The sequence below is a fragment of the Phacochoerus africanus genome, chromosome 8 (assembly GCF_016906955.1).
Source record: "Phacochoerus africanus isolate WHEZ1 chromosome 8, ROS_Pafr_v1, whole genome shotgun sequence".
Classification (NCBI taxonomy): Eukaryota; Metazoa; Chordata; class Mammalia; order Artiodactyla; family Suidae; genus Phacochoerus; species Phacochoerus africanus.
Window position 1 is genome coordinate 156982886 of NC_062551.1, and position 5287 is coordinate 156988172.

Consider the following 5287-nt stretch of genomic DNA (forward strand, 5'->3'; position numbering starts at 1 on the left):
CTCTGTGAAACACTGCCCACTCCCAACTCTAGAACTAATCCTTGCCACCCACTCTTCTGCACTCTAATTTCAGTGCCTTTCTTTCTTTCTTTTTCTTTTCTTTTTTTTTTGTCTTTTTGCCATTTCTTGGGGCGCTCCCGCGGCATATGGAGGTTCCCAGGCTAGGGGTCGAATCGGAGCTGTAGCTGCCAGCCTACGCCAGAGCCACAGCAACGCGGGATCCGAGCCGAGTCTGAAACCTACACCACAGCTCACGGCAACGCCGGATCGTTAACCCACTGAGCAAGGGCAGGGACCGAACCCCCAACCTCATGGTTCCTAGTCGGATTCGTTAACCACTGCGCCACGACGGGAACTCCCTTCCTTCCTTCCTTCCTTCCTTCCTTCCTTCCTTCCTTCCTTCCTTTCTTTCTTTCTTTCTTTCTTTCTTTCTTTCTTTCTTCTCTCTTTTCTCTCTTTCTTTCTTTCTTTCTTTCTTTCTTTCTTTCTTTCCTTCTATGGCCACACCCGCCAGGGTAGGGTTTGAATTGGAGCTGCAGCTGATGGCTTACACCACAGCCACAGCAACGCCAGATCCAAGCCAAGTCTGAGACTTACACCACAGCATGCAGCAATGGCAGATCCTTAACCCGCTAAGCAAGACCAGGGATCAAACCCACATTCTCGTGGATACTGGTCAGGTTTGTTGCCGCTGAGCCACAACGGGACCTCAGTGCTTTTTCTTTTTGTATGGCTTATGCACACAATCAGGTCTGTGCCCTCTGATCACTTTATTGAGCTTTGGAGAACCCAGCCTGGAGACTACACAGCCTTGAACGAGGCCACCAAAAGCCCCTGCCACCGCCGCTGGACACTGACTCTGCTGCTCACACAGCTGACACCACGGTCATGTCCTCGGGCTGCCTCAGGAAACCAAATGGGGCTGCTACTGCTACTGCCACCAACCTCACCATGTGATCCCTGCTCCCTCGGGCTCTGGCTGTCTGGTCAGAGTCTGGGCCAGATGGCTCTGATTGCCAGGGACCCGGGGAAAGCAAGCGTCTGGCCTCTTCAGCTTCCGTTTGCGTCACTGGCCTCCCTCCAAGACTCCAGAGTCGGGGGTTGTCCACAAGGTAAGGGGTCTGACAGTGGGTGCTCAGAGGGAATTTGTGTTTGCAGAAACAGCTGTGCACGGCAGGGAAGTGCTCAGAGGACACGCCATCCCTGTGGTTGGCCCTGAGCTCGTGGGGCATGTGGTAGAGAAAATTAGCATAAAGACCAGAAAGGCAGAGCTGGGCCACATTTGGAGGGCCTTGAATGCCAGGATAAGGAGTTGGTGCTTTGTTCCATAGATGATGGGGCCAGTGAAGGATTCTGTGACATGCAAGGTGGGGTGGACCTGAGGGGAGCTGTGTGGGGAAATGGAGAGAACTGGGTATCGAAGTCAGACAACCTGACATGCCAGGGACAGGCCTTTCCAAAAAAGAGAGGACCCATGTCCATTTGCTTCTTGAAAACCTCCTCAACTGTTCCCGCTGTGGCACCATGGGTTAAGAATCTGACTTCAGGAGTGCAGGAGTTCCCGTTGTGGCTTCATGGGTTAAGAACCTGCCATTAGTGTCCATAAGGATGTGAGTTCAATCCCTGGCCTTGCTTAGTGGGTTAAGGATCTGGCGTTGCTGTGAGCTGCAGTGTAGGTCACACATGTGGCTCGGATCCTGCACTGCCATGGCTGTGGTGTAGGCCAGCAGCCCTGGCAATTTCCATAGGCCGCAGCCATAAAAAAGAAAAAAAAAAAGAATCCAACTACAGCAGCTGCTTCAGAGGTCCAGTTTTGATCCCTGGCCCTGGCACAGTAAGTTAAAGGATCTGGCATTGCAGCAACTTTGGGGTAGGTCACAGCTGTGGCTCCCTTTCAGTTCCTGGCCTGGGAACGTCCATATGCCTCAGGTGCAGCCATCAAATAAAATTAAAAAACAAAACCAAAAAAACCTCATCTGATAGATAAGTCACTCCCCCCTGGGGAATGGGATTGGGGGGCCCACTCCCCCGTAGAAATAAAAGAAATGGGAGATTAACATTCTTCTCAAAACGCCTTGCAGGATTACCTGAACTGTGAATAAAATAAGGAAACTAAAGCACTCATCAAGTGCTGCCCTGTAATAGACAGGAACTAATCACAGCACTTACTGAGCACTTCATGTGTTCTCAGCGCTAAACTGAGCATTTCCCAACCTTCTCTCCTTTAACCGCTAGCACATCCCTGTGAGGTTATGTTTCATCCCACGTTACAGAGGAAATCCACTTTAGACTTGCTCAAAGCCGCGCAGGTACCAAGAAGAGGAACTAGAACCTGAATCCAGATGTGCCTGTCCTCTGAACCCGAGTTCCTGGCCGCTAAGCTCTTTTTCAGGGCAGAGCTGAGCCTTAGGGATACAGCCACAGCGTCCGTGAGTTAGCAGGATGGGCTGCAGAGGGAGACGGGGCTGCAAGACCATCTGAGTAGCAGGGCATCCTCCAAGCTTTCTGTGCCCATTAGCCTGTTATCTCTCTAGCCCCTTATTCACTTCTGCATTCCTCAGATCAGGGACTTTTCTTTAATTCACCTTTGCAGCCCCAGCCCCTGGCCCAGAGCCTGGTACCCAGTAGACCCTCTGTGATGCCAGCTGAATGAATGGATTGGATGCATGGTGTGTTTCCAAGACAACACGCCTCCCCCATTCATCTCTGCGCCCCTCGTGCCTGGCGCAGGGTCTGGCACGTGGAGGGCCCTGAATGCTGCTCTGTGTTCACCAGGCTCCTCCTAAAACCAAAACCTTCTCCAAGGAGACTTTGGGCTTCTCTGTCTTTACTTCGTCAGAAAATTACCTCCTGTTTGTCTCATCATTGTGCACAATTTAGCCTCTCCAGCTCACCATGTGCTTCTTGTTCTTCTCGGCTGGAGCCTGATTAGAACACCAACTTGATTCCCTTTTAACAGCTTGTGCCTTGGCAGTGCTCCAAAGCGAGCTCCAAGCACAGCGTCGGCCCTTTACCTACGTCCTTTTGAATGCTAACAATCCAAAGGTGGGTATTAGCTCCATTTTCCAGAGGAAGCAATGGAGAGGAAGTGTGAACACTTTGCCTAGTAAGTGGAAGGACTCAGGTTAGAAACCCAAGTCCTGTGGATTCGAAAACCTGGCCTTTTTTTCATTCCTAGCTCCCTCTAGAAAGCCAACAATTTATTTTCAGTTCAACCAGCATTGTATGATAAGGCCCGACTACCGGTCCAGCATTAAGAGCAAAGTGGCAGGGGAGAGATAAACATTTTAAAAAAATGTTTGTCTTGCTTTTTAGGGCTGCAGGTGCAGCATATGGAAGTTCCCAGGCTAAGGGTTAAACTGGAGCTGCAGCTGCTGGCCTCCGCCACAGCCACAGCCACACCAGATCTGAGCCACGTCTGTGACCTACACCACAGCTCACGGCAACGCCTTTGACCCACTGAGCAAGGCCGGGGATCGATCCCGCATCCTCATGGATACGAGTCAGACGCTTTACCCCTGAGCCATGATGGGAATGCCTAGAAAACTTTTTTCATTAAGAACGAGAAATACAACAGCTTCATCCATTCTCTGTGTGAGTGTGTGTGTGTGTGTGTGCATGCGCGTGTTTGCTGTTCTGCACCAGGCACTCACTCTCATAGTTGTCAGACTCATCATGATGACCCAGCGGCCGCCCTCCAGCAATTCAGGGTCTAGAGGGGATGTTTTGTTAATTTTCAAATTAACGTATCGTGCACAATGTTAGTCAAGGTCCAGTTACTTTTCATAGAGAGCGTTGAGTATATTGAAATTAAGCTCAGTTAAAGCTATAGACTCTGTAGCTGAAGAAGGAAGCAGGAGGAGGGAGCAAGGGCAAGAGGCTGCTGACCCCTAGGGCTGGGGGTGAAGGGAAGTGATTGGAATCATTCCAAGGAAATGCTGGGAGGAGGCCCCATGGGCCTGGGACCCAAGCCCAGGGAAAGGGGTGCTGATATTCTGCAGGGATTGAGAAAACTGCTGCCACTGCAATAGAAGTGCTGCTGGCGATGGGCACAGGGAGAGGATGGGTGGCCAAGGGGTCTCTGGGAGCAAACCGGAAGGAAGCATGCCCGTCTTCCTCTGCCCCGCCCCCACTTCAGCTCACAACTAAGGAGCCCCTCCCTCTCTCCTTCTCCATCCCTCCCCTCTCTCTCTTTCGCCTTTCCTCCCCCTTCTCTCTCTGTCTCTCTGATTCCCTCCATCTGTTTCTCCCTCTCTCTCTCTGCCTTTTCGTCTCTGTCTCTCTCTGTCCCCATCTCACTCTCTCATCTCTTGAGCACGTGCACAGACTCTAATACGGGGCCAGCAGGCAAAGCAGAACCATGTGGCTCGCAGCATCCCAGCCCCAGCATCCAAAGGCGAGTGGAGAAAGGCAGAGTTGGAGCTGAGAGGCGATAGCTTAATGACTGATACACAAGGTAGGAAAGGCCCTGGACCGGAAATCAGCATTCCTGAACCTCATCCTGCCTCTTCCGCTAACTTGCTGTGTGGCTTGACGTGTGTCATTTTACTTCTTTAAGCCTCAGTTTCTTCTGCTGGGGAATGGGACTGAGAGAGGTGCTCTGAACTCCTGCTTCTCAAACCAGAAGCATTGGGATCACTTGGGAGCTTATTAGAAATGCAGACATTCTAATCCTACCCCCGATGTTCTGAATCAGAATCTGCATCTTTGCAAGATTCCCAGTGCAAGGTCAAGTTTGAGAAGCCATGTCTGGGTGACCTTCCTAGCCAGGCTGGTCAGCATAGCAAGGCCAGGGGTGGAAATGAGGCTCCTGGTCAGACGGGTCCAACTTACCTTGGGAGCTGGCAAGTTGCTAAGCTTCTCTCAACTTCAATTTCCTCATCTGAAAAAAGAGAGATCGATCCATGAAATTCCTAGGTTCCATGAAACTCATAGGATCACAGAAAGGATGCAAAGGCTCCCAACACCAGCAAGGCCTCAAGATGACTTTGTAGAATCTGTCGTAGAATCAGTGCCAGTGTAGGTCAGGACATAGGGGAGGGCTTCCTGGGAGCAACAGTGAAACTGGGCCTCGATGAATTTCCAGAACGTGGACAGACAAACCACAGCCCAAGGAGACGGGCATCTGAAGAGACTTTTTGAAAAAGCCAGAAATGTCAAACCTTTGTTCTCTTCTCTAGATCAGACAAGCCTGGGACTATTTTGTATTGGTTGTGTGACCTTGAAGTCATGATAACTCTTCTGCTGACCTTAATTCCCACATCTGTAAAATGGGATCATTTTGTAA